At 40.5% G+C, this 14,862-nt stretch overlaps 1 protein-coding gene across 4 annotated transcripts in view; it reads right to left on the reverse strand.

Moving 5' to 3' along the window:
- Positions 1 to 14,862, reverse strand: part of WARS2 (tryptophanyl tRNA synthetase 2, mitochondrial) — a 98,095-nt gene that overhangs the window by 75,983 nt on the left and 7,250 nt on the right. Inside the window, exon 2 of one of the 4 annotated variants that reach the window (XM_045033360.1) lies at positions 8,449 to 8,547. The exons of the other annotated variants lie outside the window; for them this stretch is intronic. The gene's annotated coding sequence lies outside the window, so the exon portion shown is untranslated. The remainder of the gene's footprint in view (positions 1 to 8,448; positions 8,548 to 14,862) is intronic. 4 annotated transcript variants of the gene reach the window in all.

A 14,862-nucleotide genomic window follows, 5' to 3' on the forward strand; every position in this document is an offset into this window, starting at 1 on the left:
TTTAAAACTAAGAAGGGGTCTGGACAGACAATGGCAGTAAAAAAAAAAAAAAAAAAGTTAAAAAAATTGTTTTTTAACATTTATTCACTTTTTGAGAGAGAGAGAGAGAGAGAGAGAGAGAGAGAGAGTGAGTGGGGGAGGGGCAGAGAGAGAGGGAGACACAGAATCCGAAGCAGGCTCCAGGCTCTGAGCTGTCAGCACAGAGCCCAACGCAGAGCTTGAACCCACAAACCATGAGATCATGATCTGAGCCAAAGTCAGACGCTTAACCGACTGAGCCACCCAGGTGCCCTCTACCCCCCAAATGTTTTCAAGAACAAAAGGTAAAAGATAAAAAAAATTTTGTGCTTAATCACATGAGTTTGTGAAGGACTGGACTGAAGAGGAGCTGGCCAGGCACTGTTCTAGATACTGGGAGGCAAAGGTGACCAAACAGGTCAAACCCCTGCTCTCTGGGCGCTCATCTTGCAGCAGGGGACGTGGTCTCTCTGCTCCTTCCAACAAACAAGGCTTCTGCTGCAATGTCAATGTCACATGGCAACAGTGTGATCTTGAGGATCCCCTCTGCTGCAATCGTTCCTGCTGGCTAATCCTTGAAATTCTTTCCGCAGAACCCCAAATCTTTTCATCTATAATAAATAATAAAGGGCTTAAAATGCCAAATGATTGGTTGAGGTAAAAATAACCAAACTCGTTTGTAGTTAAATATATCAAATGAGAACAATAACAACTGCGGTCAATATAAATTGAGTGCCCTGCTATGCCAGGCCCTTCCCAGTCCTTACTTGACCATCACAGCACACCCACAACACGGACACTATTACCAGTCCCACTTTACAGAGAAGCGGACCAAGGCATAGAGGTGTTAACTTGGGTGGGAGGTGGCAGGGCCCAGAGGTCTGGCTCTAACGATTTGACTATCACAGCCTTTCCTTTGTTGTTGTTGCTTTTGTGTTTAAGTCAGGGGGGTGATCTGAGAGCAGGTAAACCCTACAGGAAAAGCAAGCCACCGAGGGCAGAAAGAGAGAGGCCAGCCTGAAAGGGGCCAGATAGAAGCCATGAGTATGTGTCCAAAACTCAGAGGGATAATGCTGCTAAGAATTGGCAATCTGGCTTTGCCTGATTTATGGTTCAGAAGAGACTTTGTTTGTTTTCTTAATTGAGGAGAATTGCTGCTCTCAATATCAGGAGATCTGAAGGGAGAACAGAAGAACAAGAAGATTCTGAGAGCAGAGTCCCTGAATGACAAGATGGGAGTGCAGACAGTCGGTACAGTTTGGAGCAGAATAAATTATAACTTTGGATGTACCGGATAACTCAAACAAGGCACAAAACCGGACCAATGCTGTCCATGATGCCCCATTTAGTCAGCTGGCCGGATCCCAGCAAGGGCTTCTCCAGCTGTCACTGTGGGAGATTTGGGAGCTGCCCTAGTATTTAGGGTGCAGCTTGGGGGCCATTCCTGTCCACAAGGAAAAGTCACGTTTGTGGTTAGGGTTTGGAAACCGTTCCTGAATCCCTTTCCTGTGTAAGAGACAAAATGGCAATTGCCCTACAGTTTTACCTATTGCAGAGGCTATAAATTCATCCCTAAGTACATCCTGCATAGATTCAAACCAAAGCTCGCTTTATCAGCACTAGAGTTAGATGGCCTCCAGCTACCTTAAAACACAGCCATATGCTCTCTGACATTACAGGTCCTATTATGCAAGGCCCCTCCCCAATCCCAGAGGAGACCAAACGACATGCCATTGCTTGCTGTTGCTTCCTATTCACATTTTTAAATAACAGAATAAAAAGAAAAAAAAATCCAGCCACAATTGGCTCCAGTTGGTGTGAATAATGAGATGTGGTTGTCAGATTCCTGGAAAGCCGCCAGCGTGGTCATTAGCTGGCCGGTACCAGGCCCACTTATAAAGAGGATAAGGAATACCACTTTAAATAAGGTCAATTTTAAGGAGACTTTAAGTTTGGCATTTGGGTGTGGGATGAAACAGTCTACAAATTAAAGCTCTCGCTGCATGAAGTGCCCTCCCAAAGAAAGGGAATAGACTGAGATGAGACGGAGCTTCCTCAATTTTGGAAATCAAGCTTTGCCCAATTAAAATCTGGTCCTTTTTTGAAGTCTATGATGGAAGAATCCTAGCTTTGACAAGCTGGCAGTAATCCTTGTGATCTATTTTACTGGGATATATATTGTCACAGCAAAAATAAAACATTCTACAAAACTGGAGAGCAGGCCCTGCCTGTGATCATTAGACAGACTGGACCAAGTGCCTCAAGCCTTTGATGCCCCCGACATATTATTTTCTGGATGGTGTCCAGCAACCCAATGCAGAATAGCTTTTTCTCTACTGTATCCAGATGGCAAATGGAAGAGATCAAATTCAACAGTTTCAGAGCTAACCTTAATGGATGTGAAAGGCTGGATTCTCTACTAGCTGCTCAGAGATCTACAAAATGAAAAAAAAAGGGGGGGGGGCTTTGAACAAAGAGACAAATAATTGGCTTTTTTTTTCCCCTCTCTCTCTTCAAAACTAAACCATGGATGTGGTAATCTGGTTCAAATCCATCTTCTGGTTGAAAAGGACAGCCAAATATCTAATCAGTTCTAATCATTGACACTCTCATGACACTTTCTGTGAAGTTCAGATGAGTGTTGTTCTTAATCTTCTGCATCTTTTTTTTTACACTCTTCAAGCAAATATTTTCAAACTTGCTCTATTTCCTCCAAAACTTTAATAAAAAATATATTCCTAAATGTTTAAGCAGCAGCATCTTACAGTAAGATTTTATACCCCTACAAACGTTGAATTTCAGAGTTGGCTAACATGAGCCTTACATATTTGTTTTTGTATACACATACATGAGAAGTTCACTTATAAAGTGATTTATACGGAAAGGAATAAGGTATGAAGGTCTACCTCGTTCTCTAGACAAGAGGTTTTACGTGTTGAAGTACCACAAATACTTCATTATAAAACAATTTCACACGAAAGTCCTATGGTGTAGATTGGAAGACCAGCTTTGTAACTGGGTAGCAATAGAGAAAGGCAATGATGAGGAGGAAGGCTCAATATTTGAAAAAAGGAAAGTTTACCTTCTGTGAGTCTTAACCACGGTTTATGGACTTCTGAACTTGCACACAAAGTTTTGAGAGTTTATGTACATATTTTTCTAGGTGGAAGGTCCACATTGTAATCAAAGGAAATAGCGACCTCCCCCACCCCCCCCACCAACCCAAAAAGTATAAGAACTCTGAGGACAAGACTTAATAGAAACAAGATGAGGTACATTAACATATCTAAAGAAAGAATACCTCCCCTGGAGGGTAGAAGCTTAGAAAAGCAACACTGTTGGGAAAACCTTGGACATGTGTTTTCAAGAGCTGTCCAAGAGAAATGGTGCCCTGAAACAGGGCAAGAATATGTTACCCGAGGAGCAAGTATGTCCCATAATGAGATGAAGCTTTGGGTTATTATGACTTAATTACACAAGCCAATAAGGTGATCTAATGAACTCCCCTTGTTCTGATTCCCCACACGTCAAGCCACCTTATTTAATAATCTGGCTTTCCAGTTACATTTGCCTCCAAGTAGAGACTCTGGTAATCAGTAAAGAAAAGCAGCCGGTACTCCGTCATTCTAAATTCACATATGATATATGGTGTGCATGTGGGTGTGTGCATGCACTTGAGTGTGGGTGCACACGCGTTCAGGTGGATTGGTCTACGAAACATTTTCCTCATTTGGTGTCTAGGAGGTCACCTTTTTTCTACTTTTCCTTCTACCCATCTGGCTACTACTATCTTGGCTGGTCATTCTCATCATCTTCTCTTAATGTTGAAATGCTCACAGGCTCAGTACCTGGATCTCTTCTCTTTCTACAAACACTGCCTAGATGATCACACCCAGTCTCATAGCCTGAAGCCCAGTCTCTACCAAAAGCTCACAGATTTATAGACCTAGGCCTCACTCTTGAGCTTTGGTCTCATAAATCTAACTGCTTACCTGACATCTCCACTCAGATGTTCCCTGGGCATCTAAACTCCACATGTCTAAAACTCAACCCCTCATCTGCTCACCACCCCCACCCCCCCACCCCCGCAAGACTTGTTCTTCTTATAATCTTTAAGTGGCAAATTCATTCTTCCAGGTGCTCTGGACAAAAGCCTTGGAATCAATCTTGACTCTTTTCTTTCTTTCATCCTATATCGAATCAGAAAATCTTACTGGCGTTACCTCCTTTAAAATAAATATCCAGAATCTGACTACTTCTCGTGAAGCCAATTTGTACCACTCACCCAAGTCTGAGCCATCATCATCTCTTGCATGCATCTTGTACTAGCCTCTTAACTCATCTCCTTGCTTCTATCCTTGCTCCTCTGCATTCTATTTTTAACATGACAACCAGAGTAAGCTTTAAAACCTTCATCAGATCATCAGTCCTCTAAACAAAAGCCTTCCAATGGCTTTCTAACCCAACCCATGTAAAAGACAAAGTCTTTGCACTTGCTTTTGAGGTGCTGTACAACTGAATCCCCCACTTCCACTTTTCTGTTAGTCACCTGACTTCATGTCCTACTACCATATTGGGCAGCATAATTAAACCCAAGGTTAGAACCCTCGCCCCCTCCCCTTTTTAGGTCTGTGCATTTTGTTGTTCCTGTGACAAGTTACTTAACATCTGTCTTACAGATCCTCATCTGTTAGCACCAGCACTGGGTTTATATAGGGTTGTTACGAGAATTAAAAGACTTAATATTGGCAAAGTATTTACAGTAGTACCCAACACACAGTAAGTATTGCATAATATTTGTTAAACAAAGGAAATGCCTACTCTTCTTCAGCCATACTAGCCTCCTTGCTGGTCTTCAAACATGCTAGATTAGACTTTCTCAATTCTTATTTCCTCCACCTGGCATGTTCTTCCCCCACATATCCAGTTTGTACATATTCTCACCACCTTCAGGTCTTTCCTCAAATGATGCCTTTTTGGAAGCCTTCACTGATTAGCCTTCACCTAATCTAAAACTGCAGTTACCATCCCCTGTCCCTGCTTTATTTTTTCCATATCACTTAATATCATATAACATATTATATATTTTAATTACTTCTTTTCATTTGTTTCTGCCTCTGAAATTAAGATTTTTGTCGATGTTTTTCAATGGTCTATCTCCAACACCTAGCACATAACAAATATTCAATATTTGTTGAATACATCAATACAAATCAAATATTCATGACCTGGGTGCCTGAGTGGCTCAGTGGGTTAAGTGTACGACTTCAGCTCAGGCCATGATCTCGCGGTCCCCACGAGCCCCACGTCGGGCTCTGTGCTGACAGCTCAGAGCCTGAAGCCTGCTTTGGATTCTGTGTCTCCCCCTCTCTCTCTGACCTTCCCCCCCTCATGCCCTGTCTCTCTCTCTCTCAAAAATAAGTAAACATTAAAAAAAAATTCATGGGGCGCCTGGGTGGCGCAGTCGGTTAAGCGTCCAACTTCAGCCAGGTCACGATCTCGCGGTCCGTGAGTTAGAGCCCCGCGTCAGGCTCTGGGCTGATGGCTCGGAGCCTGGAGCCTGTTTCCGATTCTGTGTCTCCCTCTCTCTCTGCCCCTCCCCCGTTCATGCTCTGTCTCTCTCTGTCCCAAAGAATAAATAAAAAAACGTTGAAAAAAAAAATTAAAAAAAAAAATCATGACTTTATTATTCCCATGAATTAGAGATGAGGACATAGTTCACCAGGTGACAAATCCAAATAATATTCCATTGAACAGTCTTTTAATAGTTCAGGAGACATTGGTTATAAATGTGTCAAAATCTCTTACATGGCTACAAAAATTGGAGAATAATTGTTTACACTTATTCAGCCCTTTGTTGTTATGTTCCCACCTCTTGAATACTCTCCTAAATCAATTAAAGGCTTAGGAAGCTGGCTCTCTTTCTTCCCTAACTTCCATCATCCAAGAGAGTTCAAGGTACACTACCCGTGAAATACACTAGCATTCAATATACTCCTTTAGTCTTTCTAACTTCAACCACCTATTCCCATGGTCAGCCACTGGACCTTGTCATCACCCATGATTCCTCCATTTCTGAAATCATAAATGTCAATATTCTACTCAGTCTAAAACCATCCATCTGTCAACCCTTTCATGCTTTTATTTCTTTTTTTTTTTTTAACGTTTATTTATTTTTGAGACAGAGAGAGACAGAGCATGAATGGGGGGAGGGTCAGAGAGAGAGGGAGACACAGAATCGGAAGCAGGCTCCGAGCTGTCAGCACAGAGCCCGACGCGGGGCTCGAACTCGTGAACCACGAGATCATGACCTAAGCTGAAGTCGGACGCTTAACCGACTGAGCCACCCAGGCGCCCCTCATGCTTTTATTTCCACTATACCTGCTCCCCAAGCTCATTTAGGAATCAAGGCCTCCGATTATTCCGTTTTTTCTTGGTGCAGCAGTCCCTGTCTATCTCCTCCCCACCCCTCCCCAGCCTGGCCCCAGGGTCAATCACTCCGACTGCTCTCATTTGCAACCCAACTCCCTTTGCTATTATGTCTCAACAGCCACATAAAAACACCAATCCCAGATCAAGGCTAGAGAGCTGTTCTTCATTTATACACCTTGGTGGCTATGCACTTTGGTGAAAAATCTCAAAAACAATGCAGAATCTAGCTATAAATCTAATTTATGGTTTCTCATCTCATTTAGGGCCTCAACTCTCAACACTGCTAATTGAATCCTTTTTTTAAACGTACATAGCTCTTACAATGTGCCTGGTACTGTTCTAGATACGTCTAAATATTAACTCACTTAATCCTCACAGTAGTTCTCTGAGGTAGATACTATTATTGACCCCGTTCTACAGATGAAGAGTTAAGGCACAGAAAGGTTAAGTGACTTGCCCCACACATAATGCTAGTTAGGGATTTAAGTGGTTGAGCTTACTAGCTCTGAACCCTGACAGTTTGGCCACAGAGTTCAAGTTTTTAACTTTTAATCCATCATACAGATGAAGAAAATGAGATACAGAGGTTCAGTAATTTGCCTATGGACATCTAGTTACCAAGTGGAAGAACTTGGATTGAACCCTGCCAGACTGTAGATGCCATATGCTAAACCACTACCCGATACCATCTTTTCAGGTCGTAAGCCCCTTGGGAGAATTATATCCAACAGGTTTTGGAGTTCCTGGATTTCTCATCCCATTTGCAGCCAACTAATCTAGATACACAGCCATCTTTCCCCCAGTCTCAGGGTTGATCTCTCCCAGTGGTTAGTCATTTGCTCCAGATTACATTTCTTTTGTTTCTTTCCATCTCTTTCCTGTATCTTCAACCTCTCCATCTTTACTGACTCCTATAATCATACTCAAGTCTCTTCTATCCTAAAAGATCCTACCACCAAAAACTTTGCTTTTGTCAGATCATGCTTCACAGCTCTCTTCCCCGTCTCTGACACTTCTCAGTCAGCCTCCTCAAAACAGCAGTCCTCACTTCCTCACCTTTTGTCTCCCAGTAATTAATCTTCCCCACCAATAACTCTTCTAAAGCTGTTGTTGCTAATATCTTTAGTGACATACCAACTGTACAAACCAATGGATCATTTTTAGTCTTTATCATACCTTACCACTATCGTGCTCTTCACTATCTTTGAAATTCTCTACCTCTTTAAAATCCTTAGGTCCACACTTACACTCCAGTGATTGTTCTCCCATCACTGTTTCTTTTTTTAGATTCATCAACTTTTGGCTCTCTCCTAGAGTTTGAGCCTATGTAGGGTTAAAAACCTGTGATTTTTAAAAATTATTTTTCCCACTTTACATGCTTTTCTTGATGATTTCACAAAAGAAGACAGAAATTTAAGTGCTAGTCAGCTGGCAGTAATCCTATCAGTAGTCATGGCTTTGTTATTCCTTTCTGAAGATCCACTCCTTTCTCTCCCCATCCCTTCTAACATGTGGTCCAAATGGAAGCTAGACGACCCTATCTCTAAATGTAAAGGTGGGCATTTGGCTTTCAAGAAGACAGGTATCATGGAAGTCCGACCCCAAACTCTGCCATTTAGCCAGAAAAATAAGACTAGAGCATAAGCTGGATCTCTAGTTGAGTCATAGTTATGTTAATATATTCCCAATCAAAATTAAGGACACATGGTCTGCTAAAAAATTTCTGTTCCATTTTAGAATGTGAAAAACAATGCGGGAGATATCATGTGGATGCTGAAACATTGGAATCTGCAAGACATTTTAAAGATTTAGGGGTATAACTGGTCCCTGATTTAACAAGATATCTGGCCACTGTAGTCACAGACTTATCTGGAAGATGCTGCAAACCAACCCCTTTAACAGACATGACATTCTGTGATTATGCTGGGATGATTTAAGGTTTTATAAAACATCTAAATGATAAATTAGTAACACATATAACAAAAAAACTTTGCTTACCAACTACTAAAATGCCACTGGCCACTTTGAAAAGAAGAAAATATAAGTTCTTTGTAATATAGACTTAAATTCTGCTTGGATCACACTGCTGTGTTCTTACTATGAAGCAAAGAAAAATAAAACAGCATTAGATTGGAAGCTTACAAGTGGCCTCACTGTCTACACAGTGTAACAGTGCAGTAGGACCTAAGGCTGTTTATCTATGTAGAGCATACCAAGATCTATAGAGCAAAGGTACCAGGCATAGTGTGACAGGTTGCTTTAAAGGGACTTAAGATGGACAATTAAGAAAAAATGCAATGCAATGCTGATATGATAAATGAGCTGCTTATTTCCTTCATGAGTTGCAGAAAGCATACTCTTGATTTATAACAGCTAAAAAAACATAACATCAGTTGTATAGATAATACAGCACATTTGTTGAACCAGACAGTCTTCTAAGGTAAAACCATGCTCACAGTAAAATCTTCTCATCTTAATCCTGAGTATGTCTATATTTTCCTACAGACAAAAGTAATAAACTTTAATATGATAGGCAAAAGTAGCAAACTGCAGAGTAATTAGCTATGCCTATGAAAAATAAATTTAGAGCTAGAGAGGCAATAAAATCAGTTATAGGAACAAGTTGAAAATTACAGTTTTCTTGGAAAATCATTGAAATAAAATTGGTATTACCTTCCAATCACTTATAAATATCTGGATACTTAGGACAATAGTAAGATCACTTAGTAACTGCAGCAAACACTGAACATCTTCTGAAATTAAATACATAAAAATATATACAGAAACGTATGGTTTAAATTCAACAGTATACTAAATGCCAATGGTATGCACTTTCTCTTGTCTTACCTCCTTGGCTTTATTTTTCACTGAATTCATTCACTTAAAAACTTACTGAGCTCTTTCTGCTACAGGAATTATTATGCCAAGGATTTAAGTAATAACTCATTTTCTCACACATACAGTTATCATAGCCAAGTCTCAACAGGAAGAATCTTTCCCTCCCAGCTTTTATGACTGGTGGTGGCCTCCATGAATGGTAAAATCCATTCTGGTAAAATCTGTCTGCTGAGTGGCAGCCTAAGGCTGCACCTGTGGAATCCTGGTATTAATTATAAGCCATTTCTTGCTGGAGCGTTCATAAAAGGTCTAAATAAAAAAAGAGCATGCTCTCCATCTGTCCTAAAGCAAATGTCTATAAGCAGAGAATATAAGGAAGGATGTGTTAATTTCTGTAAGGAAGGTATAAAGTCCTATAAAACTTAAAAATGGGAGCAATCATTTCCAGCTTCAGAACAAAGTTTTCTGGAACAAGTTTATAAATTCTGTTGTTGTTGTTGTAAGTTCCAGTTAGCTAACATACTGTGTAATAGATTCAGGTGTACAAAACAGTGATTCACCACTTCCATACAATACCCGGTACTCATCACAGCAACTGCACTCATTAATCCTGTTTACCTATTTTAACCACCCCCCACCAATCTCCCCTTGGTAACCATCAGTTCGTTCTCTATAGTTTTCTCTGTTTCTTGGTTTGCATCTCTTTTTTTTCCCCTTTGCTCATTTGTTTTATTTCTTAAACTCCACACAAGTGAAATCATATATTTGTCTTTCTCGGACTGACTTGTTTAGCATAATGCTCTCCAGCTCCATCCGTCACTGCAAATGGCAAGATTTCATTCTTTTTTATGGTTGAGTAATATTCCATCAGCATATATACACCACATCTTGTTTATCTATTCATCAGTTGATGGACACGCAAGCTGTTTCCATAGTTTGGCTATTGCTGCTATAAACTGCTGCTATAAACATTAGGGTGCATGTATCCCTCTGAATTCGTGTTTTTGTATTCTTTGGGTAAATACCTAGTAATGCAATTGCTGAATTTAACTTTTTGAGGAACCTCCACACTGTTTTCCACAGTGGCTGTACCAGTTTGCATTCCTACCAACAGTGTGGGAGGGTACTCTTTTCTCTACATCCTTGCCAACACCTGTTGTTTCTTGTATTGTTTAGTCATTCTGACAGTTGTGAGATAGTATCTCATTGCAGTTTTGATTTATATTTCCCTGATTATGAGTGATGTTGAACATCTTTTCATGTGTTTGTTGGCCATCTATATGTCTTCTTTGGAGAAATGTCTGCTCAGGTCTTCTGCCCCCCCCCCCTTTTTTTTTTTTTTTTGAGAGAGAGGGTGAGAGCACCCACACAAGCAGGGGAAGGGCAGAGAGAAAGAGAGAGAGAGAGAGAGAGAGAGAGAGAGAGAGAGAGAGAGAGAGAGACTCTCAGGCAGGCTCCACACCCACCTTGGAGCCTGACATGGGGCCTGATTTCTCAGCCACGAGATCATGACTTGAATGGAAATCAACAGTCTGACACTTAAAAAATGGGCTGAAGGGGTGCCTGGGTGGCTCAATTGGTTAATTGGATTATTTATTTTTTTGGGTGTTCAATTTGATAAGTTGTTTATATATTTTGGATATGAACCTTTATCAGTTACATCATTTGCAAATATCTTCTCCCATTCCAAAGGTTGCCTTTCATTTTGTTGATTGTTTCCTTTGCTGTGTACAAGATTTTTATTTTGATTTAGTCCCAATAGTTTATTTTTGCTTTTGTTTCCTTTGCCTCAGGAGACATATCCAGAAAAAAAATCACGACAGCCGATGTCAAAGAGTTTACTGCCTGTGTTCTCCTCTAGGATTTTATGGTTTCAGGTCTCACATTTAGCTCTTCAATGCATTTTGAATTTATTTTTGTGTATGGTGTAAGAAAGTGGTTTAGTTTTATTCTTTTGCATGTTGGTGTCCAGTTTTCCCAACACCATCTGTTGAAGAGACTATCTTTTTTCCCATTGGATATTCTTTACTGCTTTGTCGAAGATTTATTGATCATATAGTTGCAGATTCATTCCTGGGTTTTCTATTCTGTCCCATTGATCTATGTGTCTGTTTTGGGCCATTACCATACTGCTTTGATCACTATAGCTTTGTACTATAACTTGAAGTCTGGAATTTTGTTGTTGTTTTTTTTTCATTTTTAAAGAATGGTGGAATACAGACAAATAAGAATGGAAAGAAAGGCCTTTCCAAGAAGAGACAATGGCATTAACAAATAAGTAAAAGGGAAAAGCTCTGAACAAACTTGGAAAGTCTATGAACTCCAAGGCAAAGGATCCATGCAAGACAGCAAAGACCTAGAGAAGTGTTTTGCATCTAGACTAGGGAAGGTCTTGAATGTGGAACTCTAAGGAGACTAAACTTCACAAGAGGCCTCAAAGGTTGCTGAGCAAGGGAAAATGCATAATTAGAGTGCTGCTTTAAGGAGATTAATCTGGTCAGACTAATTTTGTTGGGGCGGGGACAGGATGGAAGGGCAAGAAAGTGTGGTGATGGGGGAATCAAAGGATTATTAAGATTGATAAGGGTAGAGGAGAGAAAAGGTCACTGAGAAGACTTAAATGTTATTGAAGAAATAATCATCATCCAGCATGGAGGACCCACTAGATGCTGTGCACTAGCAAAAGGAATATATATAAGGAATATATATATATATATATATATACACACACACACACACATATATATACATGTATATATATGTATATATACATATACATATATATGTGTATTATATATATATACACACATATATATATGTATATATATGTATATATATAAAATCTCAAATCCACATAAATTCCTACAAGGCATTATTATGAATAACTTACAAATGAGAAAACTAAAGTTTAGTTAGGTCAAATATTTGCCTGGCATCACAAAGTTAGTACAACCAGGCCTAATTGATCCCAAAAGTCATGTCCCTTTTGCTTTACCACACTTCCTCTTAGGAAGGGGCCAGTAAATTAAAATGACAAGGATACTGTTCATGTGACTGCTTATTCTCTAGACACTTGCTTCTCTAGGTTACAGAGTTTCACAGCTTGATGGCATGGGGGTGGCTGAAAAGTTGCCAGCCATTGGAGAAGCCAAAGTTGCCTGCCTACAGAGAAGGATCTTCCTTCACAACCAAGATGGCCAGGTAACTAGTATCCACGGAGGGGCAACCTGGCTCTCTCCCCAGAACTGGCACGGGCTCCACAGTCTGGTTCTTAACATCTCCCTTGAGATTCCACCTTCGTCCTGCACACTTAGCCCCAGCTCAAGACACCTCTTGTCTTTTGCAGAAAATTTATGAACTGGCTACTTAGCCCATTCTCCCCATGGGAGGACAGGAATCTAAATCAGGGATTTGAGTAAACAGCTCCATATCCCTTTTCCATTACATTCTCCTGCTTCCCAAAAGGGGCCCAAGGTAACACAGAGAGTAAAGGGTGGGGCTGAACGAACATAAAGTAGAACAGCCCATGCAGTCTCTGTTCATGGGGAGTATAAGGAAAAGGCCACGAGGAGCCCTTTGGTGTATAAAGTAAATTCTGTTCAATTTTGCTCATTTTAAAGCCTCAACAGCACCCTAATTAAGGTACTAATTGGAAATGATTCACTTTAATTCAATTAGTGAATTAGAGCCCCTTTTAGGAGCTCCTTGGAATAAGGATCCTTTGGAATAAAATTCTTCCTTATCACTTGCAGAAATGGCCCACACAACACTAATTACTTTCACCTCTCCCATCTTCCCACTTTGCACCTCTGCTACTTTTGAAGAAAGTACTCTCGCCATAAATCCCAACAAACCCTAGATAGTGGCCCCTTGGTCATCCATCAGCTTCAGCACTCACCACCTCCCCTCTGCCTGCAGGGCTGTGCACAGGTTGACCTTTTAGCTATAGACTGTGTATAAACAGAACTTCCTACATGCACCTTGGGACTCATGCGTTTAAAGCCCTTATTTTACACAGGGTAATCCTAGTGGCAATAGCCAAATAGAGACATGGAGATAAATTTACAAGACAGCTTTGCTCCTTCTTCATAACTCATGGAGCCAAACAAGAGTGTAGGAACAGTGACAACAAGGGATGATTTATAATTTCTACTCTGCATGTCACCATGGCAAGATACATATCAGTGGCTTTTATGGAACAAATTTAAAAGTTGCAAGACAGTTATCACGGGTAATGTGTTTTAGAATTTAGCAGTTAATGAACAGAGTTTGGAATCAGGCTACCAGGGTTTATATCTTGGCCCTAACACTTGCTAGCTATGTGACCTTGGGTGAGTTATTTCACCTCTTACTATTCTCATCTATAAAATGTGGCTTATATTAGCACAAACCTCATTGGGTTGTGAAGATTTAATAAGCTAACACATGTCAAATCATGCCTGGCACATAGTAAGCATCCAATACATGTTTGCTAGTTCTACCTCCTCCATCATCATCATGTTTATAATAACCAAAATGATCATAGTCCTATCAGACCAGGGCCCCAAAAGAACTTAAATACTAAACTGATTTTAATACAAATATGAAAATAACATCCAGTGAACTAAAACTTTAAAGAATACTGATATTAGGGGCACCTGGGTGGCTCAGTCAGTTAAGCGTCTGACTTCAGCTCAGGTCATGATCTCACAGTTCGTGGGTTCAAGCCCCGCATCGGGCTCTATGCTGACAGCTCAGAACCTGGAGCCTGCTTCAGATTCTGTGTCTCCCTCTCTCTCTGTCCCTCCCCCACTCACGCTCTGTCTCTCTCAAAAATAAACATTTATAAAATAAAAAACAAAAAGAATACTGATATTCACTTATTCATCACCCTTAGAAAACTGGTTAAAAAAAATGGGAAGACACAATGAAAATTTAATCAGTGAGTAAAAATTTTAGATGACCAAATAGTGAAACTTGGCATGTTATACTCAAGATTAAATGAGAATATGTGAAGCATTTTGGAAACTACAAAGTGCTATATTACAAAAGGATATTATTATCAGTGAAAATAACAGATTCCATTTGAAAATGTTCTACAAGGTGAGATTTGTTATTTTATTTTATGCTTTTAAATACCTTGATGAAAAATCTGCAACTACTGTCCTAAAGACCTGGGACAATAAGCAGTGTAACCTAGGTCATTCATTCAGGGCTCTATCCACAGTGGCATTGCCTGGCACTATAATGTGTCACCAGCAAAGGAATGCAACCTGCACACTAGTTGGTGTCCTGGCCGAGAGGACAAGGGATTGAGAAGCAGAAGTTGTGAGAATCCCCATGGGTTAGAAATCAGCTGGCTTGGGGCGCCTGGGTGGCGCAGTCGGTTAAGCATCCGACTTCAGCCAGGTCACGATCTCGCGGTCCGGGAGTTCGAGCCCCGCGTCGGGCTCTGGGCTGATGGCTCGGAGCCTGGAGCCTGTGTCCGATTCTGTGTCTCCCTCTCTCTCTGCCCCTCCCCCGTTCATGCTCTGTCTCTCTCTGTCCCAAAAATAAATAAACGTTGAAAAAAAAAAAAACTATATAAAAAAAAAA

The sequence above is a fragment of the Felis catus genome, chromosome C1 (genome assembly GCF_018350175.1).
Source record: "Felis catus isolate Fca126 chromosome C1, F.catus_Fca126_mat1.0, whole genome shotgun sequence".
Classification (NCBI taxonomy): domain Eukaryota; kingdom Metazoa; phylum Chordata; class Mammalia; order Carnivora; family Felidae; genus Felis; species Felis catus.